Here is an 18,096-nt window from a genome sequence, read left to right on the forward strand (position 1 = left end):
TATATTTCTAGATCAGCCTCTATAATGCTGTCCATAATATTCACACATGCCATTCATAGACGACGAAGATTTGAACGGGCGATTCGGAGAAGACGACGAAGAAAAACGGTGCTCCGCTTTTGTGCTGCCTTGACTGATTGTTGGTGTTCTTCGGTGCCAGAGTGCCAGAGCGCCTTCTGTGTAACGTTACGTTACAAATCTGGTGGAGGTGCTGGGTATCGATCCAGTCCTGCATAATCAACCTGTCAATACGGAGCTTACCCCCGTACATCAACGCCTCGGCCGCCGCCTACGTGGAAAGCCCCCTGAGTTCGGACCCCTTCCGGCTGCTACCAGGACGACGCACCCTCAGACGGCCGTAGAACCTGCTGCAATGACACTGAGAGCAGGTTTCCCACACACATTCTGTGTCATCAGCCGCGAACACAACCCTCTTTTCATGGAGACGTGTTCGAGGACGCCAAGGACTGGCTTGAGAACTACGAGCGAGTTGCTCGTTACAACGGGTGGACTGATGAGCGCAAGCTCTATAACGTGTACTTCGCTCTTGAAGAGTCTGCACGGACATGGTTTGAAAACCATGAGGCTTCCTTCCCATCCTGGGCAGCCTTCTGTCGTGATTTAAAAGCCACTTTTCCTAGCGCCGACCGCCGGGAGCGAGCAGAAGCTGCGCTACACTCGCGCAATCAGCGCCAGAACGAGAGCGTGCGTATGTTCTTTGAGGACATGACACGCCTTTTCAAGCGTGCAGACCCACAAATGCCAGAAGATAAGAAGCTGCGTCACCTGACGTGGGGCGTTAAACGAGAACTTTTCGCGGGACTGGTGCGCAGTCCACCGCGCACTGTGGCGGAGTTTCTCAGCGAGGCAGCCACCATGAAGACAACGCTACCGAGCCCGTCAGCGTAACCGTGATGTGAACATCATTGGGTCCGACGCACCCCCTGTGCGGGTCGGCAGCGACATCAACGCATTACGAAATCTCATCCGTTCTGTCGTGCGGGAGGTACTGCAAGCGCTCCGGATGCCTTGCAACACAACACCTTTTCCTTCACTGGCTGAAGTCATGCGGGACGAGGTGCGTATGGCAGCTGAGCAAGTTGCTGACGTTCCCCAGCAGCGCATTCCCCACCAGACGTTCGACGCGAGACCTACCTACACGTCCGTCCTACGTAAGGCTCCGGCGCCGGACCGTAGTATAAACGCCGCAGCTCCAGCAATGGAGCCGCAGGGTCGTCGCATGGAGGACCTTGCATGGAGCCGTATGGAGCCTCGCTACTTCCCTCCGCCAATCTACCAGCCACCCCGTAAAAGTCAAGTATGGCGGCCCCGGGACCGTCGGCCCCTGTGCTATCATTGCGGTGAAGCCAGTCACCTTTAGCGGGCTTGCCCGTACCGCCGCATCAACATGCGGGGTTTCGCCTCGAAGGACCTCTCTCGGAATGCCGAACGGCCTACTGAGATTGCAAGCGACATTGCAGCGCGACAGTACCCCGTCACATCCGGTTACCAAGAGCGTCGGTCTACGTCCCCGACGAGCTACCGTTCGACAAATCCCAACTCTTCCCGACGCCGCTCTCCCAGCCCTGGCCGGGAAAACTAACACCAACGGCCTTCGGAGGCAGGGTCGCTGATGTTGGGAAGTGTGAAGATCCTCCGTCATCGTCAGGCCGACCCGACGAGATTTCGCTTGTGTCAGGTAGCGACAGCATCCGGCATACTGCCTCCGACTTGTGTGTAACGATTGATGGAGTGGATGTCACCGCGTTACTCGTCACTGGTGCCGATTATACAGTAATGAGCCGTGGTCCCACAGAGAATTGAAGAAAGTTTTGACACACTGGTCTGGCCCGAAAATTCGCACGGCGGGAAGTCACTTGATTGAACATGCAGGCAAGTGCACAGCGCGGGTCGGCATCCGTGGTTTTGTGTATGTCGGAGAATTTATCGTCCTTCCTGAGTGTTCGAAAGACTTGATCCTTGGTCTAGACTTCCTGCAGATCAACGGCGCTGTCATTGACCTGAAAGAAGCGCGTGTTTCCTTTTCGACGAAACGAGCCGTGGCGCGCATTAAAAGCGAAGATCCGGGTCTGAACGTTTTGCGTATAGTCGACGATGACGTGAGGGTTCCGGCACGTTCTAGTATGCTCGTTCTTGTAAAGCATGATTTGTTCCACGATTACGAGGGCATCGTGGATGGGCACCTTCCGCTACTACTCGAGAAGGAATTAGCCGTTGCTCGAGGACTCGTACAACTCCAGAACAGTTGTGCTACTGTCCTCCTGACAAATTTTGCTAAGGAGATGCGGCATCTCGTCAAGGACACGGCAGTTGCCGTCCTTCACGATGTTACTGCCTTACCTCATTTATGCACCACCGGAGCGAACCCTAAAAAAGAGGCCGCACCTTGTCATGCTCTACAAACCGTTAAAATTCGCCCTGACTTGAGGCCCGGTCAAAGGAATCTTCTCTCGGCTCTTCTGAGCGATTTCGCAGACTGCTTCGCCACAGGCTCTAAGGTCGGTCGTAGTCCTCTCGCCAAGCACCGCATCATCACCGATGAGACCACATTACCGGTATGCCAGCGCCCGTACCGGGTTTCTCCTAAGGAACATGACGCCATTAAAACTCAAGTGGATGAAATGCTTGCGGACGACGTGATCCAGCCTTCAACGAGCCCATGGGCGTCGCCAGTGGTCCTTGTCAAAAAGAAAGATGGCACCTTGAGATGCTGTGTCGATTACCGAAAGTTAAATAACGTGACCAAAAAGGACGTCTATCCGCTGCCCAGGATTGATGATGCCCTCGACCGACTACGCGACGCCAGGTACTTCTCCTCATTAGCCCTCAAAAGCGGATGCTGGCAAATCGAGGTGGATCAGAGAGACCGGGAGAAGACTGCATTTGTGACGCCCGACGGCCTATACGAATTTAAGGTGCTTCCGTTTGGTCTTTGCTCTGCACCGGCCACGTTCCAACGTATGATGGACACGGTTTTATCAGGTCTGAAGTGACAGACGTGCTTAGTGTACTTAGATGATGTTATTTTCTCGCCTACTTTCGAGCAACACTTGGACCGGTTGCGCATCGTGCTTCAAGCACTCAAAGGCGCGCAACTAACGATCAAGCCTGAGAAATGCCACTTTGCTTTCAAGGAACTACGCTTCCTCGGCCATGTTGTCAGTGCACAGGGCATTCTCCCTGATCCCGAGAAGACTACAGCAGTATCAAATTTTCCACGCCCCACCGACAAAAAGGCACTACGACGATTTCTAGGTCTTTGTTCATACTACTGACGCTTCGTCCAAGATTTTTCTAAGATAGCTGAACCACTGACAACACTAATCAGAGAAGGCATACCCTTCCTGTGGGGAGACGATCAAGAACAAGCCTTCCAGTAGTCTTGAAGCCGCCTACACAATCCCCCAATACTCGCCCATTTCGATGAAGACGCCGCAACCGACGCACATACTGATGCCAGCAACGTTGGCCTCGGCGCGGTACTCATTCACTGACAAGGCGGAGTAGAACGGGTTATCGCCTACGCGAGCCGAACACTCTCACGATCGAAGGCGAACTATTCGACAACGGAGAAGGAGTGCCTTGCGGTAATCTAGGCCATCAGCAAGTTTCGACCATATTTATATGGACGACCCTTCCGTATTGTCAGCGACCATCATTCCTTGTGCTGGCTGGCAAGCCTTAAAGGCCCGTCTGGACGCTTAGCTCGTTGGAGCCTCCATCTTCAAGAGTATGACGTTACTGTTGTCTATAAGTCGGGACATGAAAACCAAGATGCCGATTGCTTGTCACGCGCGCCATTGGACTCCACTGCAGTGGAAAACGCCGACGATTTTCTCTTTATTGAAGCCATTACCCAATCCCATATGGCTGACCTTCAACGCAAGGACCCAGAGCTGGCGCCGCTCATCGATTATCTGGAAGGACGCAGTGGTAGAGTACCGCTTGTTTTTAGTCATGGCTTGCAGTCATACGCATTACGAAGTGGAGTTCTATACAAGCGCAATTTTGAAAGATCAAGAGGGACATTTCTACTCATAGTACCTACGCACCTACGGCCTGACATCTTGAGCGCTTCTCACGACGAACCGTCCGCCGGCCACTTGGGAGTTAGTCGTACGCTTGCAAGAATTCGGGAGAAATACTATTGGCCGAAATTATTACTTTCAGTACGATCTTACGTTAAAACCTACCGTGACTGTCAACGCCGAAAGACTCCACCCGTGAAACCAGCTGGATTTCTTCAGCCGATCGCTCCACCGCAAACTCCTTTCCAACAAGTGGGGATGGATCTGCTTGGTCCTTTCCCGAAGTCAACTAATGGAAAGCGTTGGATTGTTGTCGCGACAGACTACTTGACCCGATATGCTGAGACCGCGTCGCTCACAAATGGAACTGCCACAGACGTAGCAGAATTTTTTGTCCACGACATCGTGTTGCGTCATGGCGCTCCGGCTGTTATCATTACCGACCACGGGGCAGCTTTTACGGCCCGCCTAACTAAGGCTGTACTGAACCTTACACACACTAGCCATAGACGGGCCCGGCATACCACCCGCAAACTAATGGCTTGGTGGAACGGCTAAACAGAACTGTGGCCGACATGCTGTCTATGTACGTGGATAAAGAGCATAAGACCTGGGATCAAATCCTCCCATATTCCACGTTCGCATATAATACGGCACTTCAGGAGACAACGCGGCTCACACCCTTCGTGCTTGTCTTCAGCCGTCGAGTGACCACTCCACTGGATACAATGCTGCCCGTATACACCGGCTACGACCATGAGCCGGACCTGGACATTGCTAGTTTTACTCAGCGTGCGGAAGAAGCGCGGCAGCTGGCAATACAGCGCATATACCTACAACAAGAACTAGACGCTGACCGTTACAAGGGGCGGCGCTTCGCTGCCTACGAGCCTGGAGACTATGTCTGGATTTGGACACCCGTTCGTCATCGTGGGCTCTCTGAAAACTTTCTGCGTCGGTACTTCGGCCCATACCGTGTCCTCCGCCGCCTCAGCGACGTTACGTATGACATTGAATCTGCGACCCAAGATCCCTCAAGCCGCAGATGACGCAAGTTCACTGATGTTGCACATGTCGTCCGGATGAAACCCTACCACGATCGCCCCGCTGACTAATCTTGAGACTGATGGCGCCCCGTTTTGTGTTGTGGTATCCCATAACAACCTATCATACTATCTGTCAGCTCATCGCATCAAGCAGCATTTGCAGCATCGAGGCGATGCTGCCAAGAAGGGGGTAAATGACGCATGCCATTCATAGACGACCAAGATTTGAACGGGCGGTTCGGAGAAGACGACGAAGCGAAACGGTGCTCCGCTTTTGTGCTGCCCTGAGTGATTGCTGGTGTTCTTCGGCGCCAGAGTGCCAGAGCGCCTTCTGTGTAATGTTACGTTACAATATAGATATATTTTCGTTGTAGAGGATAAAGCGAATTTTAATTTCGCAATAAAATATTTTCAGACGCAGCCTTCCTAAATGGAATTAAACCTACCGGTTTTCGGAAAACAATAGAGGAAGCCCACGTCGCCTCATTTTCTGTTGGTTTGTTTGTTTGTGGGATTTAACGTCCCGAAGCGACTCAGGCTATGAGAGACGCAGTAGTGGAGGACTCCGGAAGTTTCGGCCACCTGGTGTTCTTTAACGTTCACTGACATCGCACAGCACACGGGCGCCTTGCATTTCGCCTCCATCGAAAAGTGGCCGCCGAGGCTGGGATCCCACGTCCTTGGGAACAGTAGTCGAGCGCCGTAACCACTGCACCCCCCCGGAGGGGTTGTCTGGTGACCGCACCTTTTATAAAGCCACCTCTTGATGCAGGATAAGCATACCTGTCTTCTGGATTTAGATTGCTCGTGCTAATATTGTGTACAGAGCTATGAGCACTCAGAGTATGTCTGCACTGTCGTTTTTAATCAGAGCATTCCCCATGATAATGACGTCACTTGAGAACCCTCCTCGACTGTTGCGTCTTCTTTGACACAGTGTTCCCCGCCTTGAGAGCAAACTAAAATAAACCCTCGGCAATCAAAATTTGAGCTTGGCGTAGTAATATGCCAATCTGCAAACACTCCGACGAGATTTGTGTGAAGTTGTATGTAGTGCAGATGCGACAGGAATTCTCGGCTCGACGACCAACGAGCAAGTTCGTTGCTATCGCCGCTGCCGAGTTGCTTAGTCCTTCCGCGAGCGCACGTCAGCCCATTAACGATTTGATTTCAGTGTTATCATGCCTGTCAGTTCTTTTGCTGCCTAAGGCGTTGTGACATAGGATGAAGTCTGGGACATCGCAGGAGGATCGCTCATAGGGAACCCTGCCTTTTATCAGACGAGTCTGGGAGGCGCGAGGAAAACATCAAGCTCCGCCAGGAGCCTTGCAGGAAAGATCGAATTCGCTTTGTAGATGTTCATGGCAAACTCGCGGAATTCATTCAAAAACTGTCCTTCTTGATGACACTGCTGCGGCTGCGTCTATATTCAGTCCTCATAGTTTCCCCCTAGAGGCGATGTCGTCTAAGATGTCTTTCTGGGTGGATGTTATGTTAAAAACACGTGTACTCCCGTGTGATAAGTCTGTATTTTTCGGTAGCCAGTGTGCTTGAAAAAATAATACAATGGACACAGAATGTTCGACATTTTGTAAATTTGCTTTCAAGCAATTGTGTGCCTCAGCCTGGTCACCAGAATCCACCATTTCCTACTTTTTTCTAGAATTCTATATTTTAGCCTCTAAAATGAGCTTTAACTCCAGCTGAAGTGGGCCTTGACAAAAGCATTCACCTGCTAATCAACAAACAATGGGTCCGATCACCATCGAGGACGCTGCATACTAGTGGTGCTAAATGAAAAAACATTGGCCGTCTAACTAGATTTACCGGAGTTAGACGACAATGATATATGTTTTTCGCGGCTTTTGCGTTGTTTAGAGTTGATTTTGTATTCTATTCGTCGACCATTTCAACGATATGTGAGTTAATGTGTAGAATAAAATTCAATTTTAAACATTATTACTAATCATCGCAAGTTTAGCACCTTAGTGTAGTGTAATGACCTTAGTTTAGTACAGTGGTACAACTTCACTCAATAGAAGTTATGCTACAATATATAGCCTAAAAGCATAGAACACATTTAATTTTTAATCATAACTAATTGTCGGTAATTATGACGTGAAGTTCGTCCATTACAACAGAGCTCGGAATAAGCTATTTAACAATACACAACTCATGGATGAATGTTAATGTTTATACGCAATCATAGAAATACCATTCATTTATTTGGACTTACAGTGCAATTACACTTGACATAAGCTATCTAATTTTATATGACTGGATGATGTCGCATACGTCCGAACTTTTACATCAGTTAAATCATTTGCTATATTCGACTAACACTTGCAATTAACCCAGTGCTATTATACTCGACATAAGCTACGCAACTTTGTAATACTAGCGTTGCTATGGCTTCACTCAAGAGTCTGAGATTGAGGCTGAACTGCGAATTTGTCACTTAGGAGAGCTAAAATGGCCCAGTACACGGATATCATCAAGATTTTCATATACTCCAATTGGTTCAAATTGATTCGGAGACGTCCATTACGCCTCATCTGACAGCGCGCACCGCAGCATCAGAACTCAAAAATCTTTTAAACACTTGAAAGACACTAGAAACGCCGGCGAATAGCACTTCAAACGCTTGGCAGGTCGCTTCTTGCCCTCCTCTAAATGGCCACCGCTCCAGTCCAGCAGTTTTTATAACCTCCTGGTCTGCCCTATCCCGCGCAGCGACGACTGTCCATACTATTCGCAAAGGGCACAGTTCTTTCCTGCTCCACATAATTTATCCCGGTACTTCCAGGTCCCCATTGAAGCGGCTGATTGCCCCGAAAAACGCGTCTTAGCTCAACTCCTGATGGCTTGTAACAATTTAGTTACGCATTTCGGGTTTTGTGAGAGTGTGAAGGACGCCATATTGATCGGACTAACTGGACTAATGTGGAAAGCATGTCCATGCTACCTAGACAACATCGTTGTCATTTATGCTGAATTTCATACCAACGTCTACATTCTGAAGCAAAATTTTACCTGCCTTTGTAATGCCGGACTGCACTTAGTTTGAGAACACGTCGATTTTGCGCATGCCAGCATATCATTCTGAGTTGTTGGTAGTGCTCGCCCAGAGCAAATCTGGTTACGCTAAATGCTTGGTCAGCTATGCTAGCCATTCACCTAAGACGGCTGAATCAAAGTACTCTGTCACTGAAAAACTGTTTAGGCAATAATTAGGTTATTACGAAATTGCGGCCTTACCACTATGGATGCCTATTTGGAGTAGTGACGGACAACCATGCGCTTTGCTCACTTAACTCACTCAAAGACCTCTCCAGCCGACTTGAATAATGGGCTGTTCGCTTTCAGGAATATAATGTCCGCATTGTCCACCGCTCCAGCCGCAAGCATCAAGACATCGATGCGCTCTCCCGCTGCGCCCTTCAAGCTGAGATGGCCAGCCTTTCCCCTCTCGATGATTGCCCGCGACTACTTTTCATCAGTAATAAGCCTTCAGCACAGCTTGAAGACCTCTTAATCAATCGTCATCTTGACTTGCACTCTAATGCACTCTAATTTCTCCATCACGTGCTGTCCGCCGCCATGCTTCCCACTAGCCATTCGAGACAAACTCATAACCACCGCAATTACAGTTCAGATTGCCGCAAGGGTTTGGTCGCTATTATCCACCATCTACGCTCGCAAATCTGTGCGGATTTCCACGCTGACCCTCAATCCAGTAACACAGCCATCTTCAAGACATACACTTGTCTCCGACTGCGTTACTATTGGCCAGGATGAACACGTTTGCCCTCAAGCACTTTTGCTCATGCCTCTCCTTTCAATGCCTTAAGCCATTATTCAACCTTCTTCTGGAGATCGGCAGCCGTTATCATGCCCACCACGCCCTTTCCACAATTCGGCATTGATTTCTATCAAACGATTCCCAACACTAGGTCATCATAGCGGTCGATCATCTGAAGAGGTATGCAGAAATCGGCGTCCATCTGTCACATCGTCACAAGTAGCCTCCTTCATTTTGCAGTGATATGTGTTTCGCCACAGCGCACATCGTGAGCTGCTAAGTGACAGCAGATACGTTTTCTTGTGTGATGTTGTGAAGCAACTGCTCACCTAGTGTAACATGATGATTCAAACCACCCGCGCCTATCATCCGTGAAATAATGACCTCACTGAAAGCTTAAACAGTGCTTTTGGCAACATGCTCTCCATGTACATAGCCGCCCAATTTCTGAAATTTAATCTCGTCATTTTATATGTCAAGCTTTATTTACCGCAACACAGTCGACCACTAGCTTTTCTCCTTTATTCCGCCTTTAGGGTCGTCATCGCCTTGCTACAATGCTTCACAAACGTCCGCCGGAAATGGTCGCACGAATCCACAGTTCATAAAAAAATCTTGGTAAACGGAAGAGCTGGGCAGCAAAGGAAGCAGGAATCCCAGAATGCGGACCCAGTCACAAGAGCTCTGATGCCTCTTTGGAGTTATAAAGTTTCTCTATTCAATGGCAATCAAACTACTAACGCTCCGATGGCAAGCCGAACGCCAAACCACCATTCAAAGGCAGGCTCGTGTCAAAAACAATCATATTTCTCCGTGTCAAGCGGGAGGATAATAGTAGCGATGACAACGACGATGCTGTCAGTGACAATGATAATGGTGACACTACAGGAAACAATATTCATGCGTTTTAGTTGATAATGATGATAGTAGAGAACGCCGTGGTGATGAGAGTGGGAATGCAATGAAAATCAGTTTGTGAAAATAGACGTCTGAAATGACTTTAGCCTTTTCCGCTGTTAAGCAGTCTTAAACACAGTTCTGTACTTTTTTCGTGTGAAGCCGGGATGTAATCAAGGAACTAATACCTGCAAACACGACTGCAGTGATCACGAAGTAATTGAAGGAAATGTCTGGCCTGTTGACTTAATTATTTTTGTCAAAACTCACCGCCAATATCTATCGCAGAAGCCTCTATTAACCGCCACTTTCAAACGACGCATCCGAGTTTCTGTACGCCTTTAGAAAGCAGAAGCACCTGTCCTATTTACAAAGCATGGAACCAATTTGAAGATGCCCGCGGCCTAATTTAAGAAAACCTCCGGCAGCGCCGAACAGAGCGGACTGGCAGAATGCCATGCACGCCTTCAGTTCCAACGATGGTTCCTGTGGGCTACAATGAACTTGTCGCTTGATCGGTCTCCCTGTATTAGCAAGCCCCGGTATCGTCGGTAGGAGGCAGCACAAGAATTCTACGCCTTTCATTTCTGCTTTGCCAGGACATGAACGACAAGTGGTGCTCGCGAGCTACCATAAGCAACCTTACCATGCACGTTACAATGAACGTTGTAGTCACGAAGCTGAGCAATCAAGGATGATCTTGTAGCGCTTGGATAAAGTCGTAACGGTTGCCCAGGTACCAGCCCTGGGCGATTAACGGCGGAATAACCGTGAATATCAGAGGGTCACTAACGACATTTATTTTCTTTCGCGTTTTGATTTGCAGAAACCACCGTTACAAGCGCATCAGCCACCTATGGTGCATGGCTGGCCTTGTCGGGAAGTGGCGGTGGCAGTGCTCGCAGTGGCCCACAATCCAGGAGTTCAGCCAACGTTCCAGGAAAGGCATATACACTCGGCCTACACTGCCCCAATACATGCACACGGAAAGGAGGAGCTCTTCCTCTTCTAGCTCGTAACAGATCCGGCAGATAGGCACAGTGCTAGCTTACTGACGTTAGGAAAGACGACGGAAACTTGTGGCAGGCTTCTGTCGCACATCGGATTCGGCTCTGTTGTTGTTGTTGCTGTTGTTGTTGTTGTTCTCTCCGGCTCGACTCTGTTCCAGGCGCTTCTTGGTTTTGAGGAGGTAGTTGTTGTTGTCGTTCTCCTCTAACTTGATGGCACATACCCAAACAGGGGGTATGGGTCATCAAAGCGTCCCTCGACGCGTCGCGGCGGCTCCACGCACGCTCGTTCAGCCACGAAGGATGGAGTACCCCGTCGACGGTGAAGATATTTCACCGGAACAGCTCTCGGAAGAGGGCTGGGAACAACTTCTGGGACACATGAGAAATACAGCCACATTGGACGCAGGAAATCCGCCCGCGGCCGGAACGCGGGAAGCAGAGATGCCGAGATGGACCCGTCGGAAGTCAACGTGGCCAAAGGCGAGTCCGAAATTCCCTCCGCTGGCAGCAAGCCACCTCTTCGCCCTCGCAGGGCAGCCCTTCCCCGCCTTCCAGCAGACTACTACAAAGTAGTCGTGACGCCAAGAGGCTTCGAGCTTCAGGCTTACAGCCCCCGGGCAGTCCACCAGGCAATCGCCGCATCAGTAAATCTCGACACTATATTGGTGCTGAAGGAAGATTGTGTTCGAGTGAACCCTTACAACAACACGATCACTGTCGCCACCAAGGATCCCAACCGCATGAGAAGCTATCGCCAGTTGCAGTCCGTCAAACTGGAAGGCAAGGAATTTCCAACTATGGCATATGTTCCGTCACCCAACGAGTCGCCCAGAGGCATTATCTACGGAGCCTATCACCCGGGAGAGACGCCCGATGAAGTACTGGACGCTGTAGTAAGTCGCAACCCGGACTTGCCAATAATTTCTGCACTAAGAATTGGCAAAGCTCGTTCAGATTTAATTACATTCGCCGGAAAGCATGTGCCCTATGAACTTTACTACGGTTCAGCATTGTTCCACTGCTATAAATTCCAAGAACAAGTCGAAACATGCCTGAATTGCCGCACAATGGGGCATCGCACTGACGTCTGCAGCAAGCCGCCGCAGCAGCTGTGTCATAGCTATGGTGAACAACACCCGCCCCCGAGCACTGGCCAGCCCCTCCAGTGTAGTCCTAAGTGCATCGTGTGTGGGGGCGCTCATGCAACAGGGAGCAAGAACTGCAAGTACAGCTACGTGGATCAAGTCAAGCCCTCAGCGCCGAAGAACCCGAATTCCAAGGTCGGACAACGACGTGAGCCAAGACCAAGGCAAAGTCAAAACAAGAACAGTGGACAAGGTGAGCAGTACAGCACCCGTGATCGTTCCAGCACATTCCACCTCTCCGCGAAAGGTCGCAGTCTACACCCCGAGGAAGAAGTAACAGCAAGGGACGCGAAGACACCAAGCCGGATAAACAGGTGGGCTGGCCTGCCGGGGTCTCCCAGGATAAAAGCCGGAAGCAGGAAAACGGTAAAATTGACTCCCCTTTGGATGAAATTCTTCAGGCTATTCGGAACATAAATAAGCACCTAGATGCTATGGATCAGCGGATAGCAGCCAATCAGGCCACCATTGTCAATTCCTTCCCCAATCCACCTAAATTCTCAACCGGTAACCCGCGTCCTACGACCATGGACGAACAAATCATGGACACTACGGGCAGCAGCAATGCGCTCAAACGACCTGTTACCTCTGATAGGGAACCCCAATAAAAAAAAATGGCGGAATCCCCTTCAGACAAGGACCTCCCATCTAATCCTTTAACAATGCAAAACGTCGATGCCAATTGTAAACCCTACTTCAAAGAGCTTGAAGATAAAGTTGAAATCATGTTTCGAAACTTCCATTCGCAAATCATGAAAAGATTAGAATCCACACTACCCCTCCACACCCCGCCCCCGGCACAGGTTATTCAACCCCCCCCCCCCCCCCCCCCCGTTTATTATTACCAACCATTAACCAAAATGGCTCCGCGAAGCCGGGAAATTGAGGTATGGCAGTGGAACTGCAGGGGGTATCGAAACAAAAAAACCAACATGCAGTTTCATATTCAAGCCCTCCAAAAACCTCCAGACGTTATTTCCCTACAAGAAAAAAACGCAATCATAAAATTACCAGGCTATAAGGTTTTCCAATTTCCGATTGATGAACGCAGAGGGCGACTCCCTGCCACTGCAACTCTCATTCAGAGAAATATGGTAGCGATACAACACAACATAGACGGAACAACACTACCTCATAGACTCATCGAAATCCTTCCGCAGGGTAAGGAAAACATAAGCTACTTTGTCCTCAATGTATACAGGTCGCCAAAAGACAAAGGCGCCGAGATCCCAGGTCTCCTTCAGAAGGTCGTTAGAGCAGCAAGGAGAGCTCAACTTTTATTCGTCGGTGACTATTTGCCCAACATACAGCATGGGGATACAGAAAATGCAGTACCAAAGGAACCAAATTTAGATTGCAGCACAAAATCTTGGCCTCTCTTTTCTCAATGACGCGCAAATTGCCAAAAGAATAGGTAATAGCGTCAGTATCGATACATCTCCAGATCTCACGCTGTCCAAAGACATTGGCGATATTCGGTGGTGCAACACGGGTGTCCCACTTGGCAGTGATCATTATATTATCTCAACCACTTTCCAAATCCAAGCCAACAAGCCCCTCAAAACGACCATCAAAATTACGGATTGGGACAAATTTCGCAAACTTCGGGAGCAAACCGCTCCAACCGATATCTCTAACCTGGAAAAATGAATCTCTGATCTTACCTCAGATGTAGAGCATGCCACTTCATTGGCAGAGCAACATACCATGGACAATAAATTACTCCACATGTGGGAAGCCCATGCAAGCCTTCTTAGACGCTGGAAAACACAGCGAAACAACAGGACACTACCTGTAAAAATTGCTCACTTAGAAAGGGAGATTGAGCAGTACTCTCTTGAATTGGAAAGGCAACAGTGGGGCCAAATTTGCGATAGCATGAATGGACAGCTAGCCACCAAAAAGACGTGGCTCCTACTTAGGCATCTTCTAGACCCCAGTAACCCTAAATGGGCTCAAAAAGACCAATTGGTTCGACTTCTACACCAGTATCCGGGTACACAGGTCGCACTAATTAATGAACTCCAACAACGATATGTAAACACCACAGACAATGGACCGCTGCCAGACTACATTGGGTTGGATAATGCGTACCTCGATAGGGACATCGAGGATGCAGAAGTCTGGCAAGCGCTGGGTCAACTGCGCACAGGCACAGCACCTGGAACGGACGGAATAACCAATAAAGTTCTCCGAAATCTGGACCCTAAGTCGATCCTCGCCCTAACGGAATTCCTTAACCATCACTGGCAATCAGGCACCCTCCCACAAAGCTGTAAACATGCCAAAATTACTTTCGTACCTAAACATGGCAAAAAGCTAGCGCTAGAACATTTGAGGCCCATCTCCCTGACCTCTTGCCTAGGAAAACTATTTCAGCACATTATCCTTACTAGGCTCAACAACTACGTTGAGGACAACGGCCTCCTCCCGGACACAATGATTGGTTTCAGGGCAAACTTATCTACCCATGATGTTATGATTCGTCTCAAAAGGGATATAATCGACAGGGACAGAAACAAACATACCAGAGCCGTCCTGGGCCTTGACCTAAACAAGGCCTTTGACAACGTCTCACACATGATCATCCTTGAAAATCTATAGCATTAATCCAGGCATCAGAACATACCATTATATCAAATCATTTTTGTTTAAATGTACAGCCGCAATAACACTAGGAAACATCACATCCGCCCCAATAACGTTAGGAACACAAGGTACACCGAAAGGCATGGTCCTTTCCCCATTTCTCTTCAATTTGGCACTCATCCGCCTCCCGGGTATGCTAGCCGAAATTCCAAATTTGCACCATACCTTCTGTGCTGATGATATCACCCTCTGGACCAATAAAGGTAACGAGGGCGAAATCAAGGAAACTCTGCAATTGGCAGTTGACCAGGTAGAAAATTACGCCGCATAAGCAGGACTCACTTGCTCATAGCCTAAATCTGAACTCCTCGTCATTCGAGGTAAGGGGAGAGGTAGGCGAGCACATCAAGATTCTATTCCCATTACTGTTAAGGTTAACGGACAACCCATACCAGAAGTCCAGACGTGAGGATGTTGGGCCTCTTCATCCAGAGTAATGGCAAGAATGCGGAGACGATCAACAGGCTTTCTGCCACTACCCATCAGACAATCCGTCTGATTAAACGAATTGCCAACAGGAGAAGGCGCAAGAGAGAAAGACCTGTGCAGATTAGTGCACGCATTTGTTCTCAGTCGCTTCACCTACTCAGTGCCCTACCTACAGGTCTATGCCGCAGAGAAGACCAAGCTGGAGTGCCTCATCAGACAAGCATTCAAAGCGGCACTAGGGCTTCCTCATTACATTTCTACAGAAAAATTTCTTCAACTCGGCATTCACAACACACTCGAGGAACTTTGCGCGGCCCACATCACCACACAGATGGCGCGGCTGACAAAAACTAAAACAGGCAGAAGCATCCTCGGTGCACTGGACGCAAATTCAGAGCCAGAAATAGATGAACCGAGAGATCTACCCACACCAATCAGGGAGCGGCTCACCATTAAGCCTCTGCGCAAAAACATGCATCCTATACACCACGAGGGTAGGAGGATGGCCAGGGCCCTGGTTCTTCATAAGACTCGTAAGCACCAACCGGGTGTTATTTACGTTGATGCGGCTGAGTATGCAGTTCCAAAAGGAGCATTTGCAGTGGCAGGTGTTACGGGAACACACGCCACAGCCTTCTCGGCCTCCCTCCGTGTACGCACATCCGCAATTGCTGAGGAGGCAGCCATCGCTTTAGCCATTGAAGATTCAGCGGCAGATATTATCATCAGCGACTCCAAGACTGCCATACACAATTTCGCCCGAAATAGAATTGCACAATCTACTCTAAATATTCTTAATAAGATTCCCTTCCCAGATAGGGACATTGAATTGATTTGGGTACCGGCACATTCTGACAACCCTGGAAACGAGGCGGCTCACCAGACAGCCCGAGGTTTAGTCGGCCGGGCGGTGACCACCTCCGCTCTTGGGACAGCCAAGGATAATCTTATATCATTTCATGATTTAACCCACCACTTCCGCCTTGAAAGAAGGAAGTTTCCACCCCCGCACAAGCGTCTAAGAAAAGAACACGAAATTACCTGGAGGAGAATCCAAAAAAAACTCCTTTCCAAACCCGGTAGTTCTCTCACATATTTTCCCCAGCCAATTTTCTCCTGACTGCACACTGTGCGATGAAAGAGCTACCATCAACCATATACTATGGGGATGCAAGGAGGACCCCCCACCTCCAGAATTAGGAGAAATCCTGCATCTAGATGACTGGGAGACCCTGCTGCGCAGCTCGGACCCGTGCATACAAGACCGGATCCTCAAGCGCGCCTACGAGGTCGCTAACAGGCTTGACCTGCTGGCCATCTAGTAGGGCAATATAACTCGGCCCTATATAACTATCCGGCTAAATAAAGGTTTCTTCTCTGTCTCTCTCTCTGTCGCGTGGCGTTCCTTGGCGCGCGTTCAAATGTGGGATTGGAGATGACAGGGACGCTAGACAAGATGAGACTTCTGGAGGAAAGGCGCCGTATTTCTCTGAGAAGTGTGCGTTTGGACGGTACGCCATCACTCCTGTCGCGTGGCGGTACTTGGCGCGTGTTCAAGTGCGGGATTACACATGGCAAGAACGCTAGACAAGATAAGGCTTTTCAGGTTTTCGCATTTCACTACTTTTGTCGCTAAAAACCTTCGTAATTTTTTCACCATACGGCAAGGTGTCTGTGGCTGCTCTCGATTTTGAAAAAAGGTAATATCTTTTAAATGCCTCACCAGGAGCACGCCTCAATAGGGACCAGACAGCTGTACGGGTGGCGCCGCCTCTCGGCGCATCGCTCAAACGCCGGAATGCGCCGGCCGGGTCCGGCGCATTGCCAGCGCATTGGAGCGTACTGTTTGTCGTTGGTTTGTGTGGAAATTGGAAATCCTAAGATGACGTGCGTGAATATACTATCCTCAAGAGAACAGAAGGTTGGGCTAGTTGTGTGAATATGTCCAGTGAAATGAAGTCTGGCCAAACAAGGCTGGCAAAACGTGGTGCGTTGTTGGATCCACAGGCAGCTACGAAAACTCGTCGGGTGTTTTTAAGTCGATTCATTTCTACGGGTTTCCACAGAAGCATGAGTGTAGGGTGACCTAAGCATGGATCTTTGAAAGGCAAAGGCATGAATCTACGTATCTGATTACTGTGTGGTCATGGAAAGTGCCGAATTTTTAAAATTCCGCTTGCTACCGGATGCTCTGTGCCTTCTGTTCCCCAGGAGTGACGGCACGAGAGTCTAGGAGTCGAAGCCGCACTCCTTCATCTGTAGTCAATTTATTGACAATTGGAAATCGAAGTAACCCAAGAACGTAAGTTACAACGCTAGCATTTCCCCGCCTGTGTACGAGAAAACCTCAGCACGGAAAAAGAAAAGGCAGCTCCACCATCGTCGTTCGGGCTGCGTTACGATCTTCAGTGATGGGCAGAGACAATGTTTGTGCAGATACTTTCGCTGTCATAGTCAAAGATAATTTACTTTTTTCTCTTAACAGAAAGAGCAGATAGGAGACATGAACAATTCCTATTACCATGATCTTGTCATTTTTCCTCTTTTCCTTTGTCAAGCAATGAAAATGCGCTGAGAGCTCTGCGTTGATACTCTTGTAATTTGTTAACATTTGCTTGTGGCATGTCCATTTTGCCTAATAAAATCACTCATTTCACAGCTCAATCAATACCGCATGGTCACAAAATCTGCTATCGGCTTCATATAAAAGTCGATCAAGAAAAAAAATACAATTTAATGTGTAGAAACGAGCATAAAAGTAGCATTTCTTTTTTTTAATTTCGTAGGCCGTGTAGCAGTTTTTTTTTCGCATTCAGGTTGCACCTGACACGGCTTTACGTATTTTCTCAGCAGCGTCCATTTCCTGGCCCGCCTAAATACATGTCTCTCTCATCGGCGTTTTAGTGAACGTGAGATTTCCTGATTGTGGCGTAGTATATGACAAGACCGTTTTACTCTCTCAGAAATTGCTTCTATGGCCAATGTAAACAGATTTAGCAGCAGTCCGGCAAGCTGCAGTGACAAAGTTGTAAAAGGAATGGCTTTCAGTTATCCGGATTCCTTTACGTG

The sequence above is a fragment of the Amblyomma maculatum genome, chromosome 10 (assembly GCF_055883805.1).
Source record: "Amblyomma maculatum isolate TAMU_Amacu chromosome 10, ASM5588380v1, whole genome shotgun sequence".
NCBI lineage: Eukaryota > Metazoa > Arthropoda > Arachnida > Ixodida > Ixodidae > Amblyomma > Amblyomma maculatum.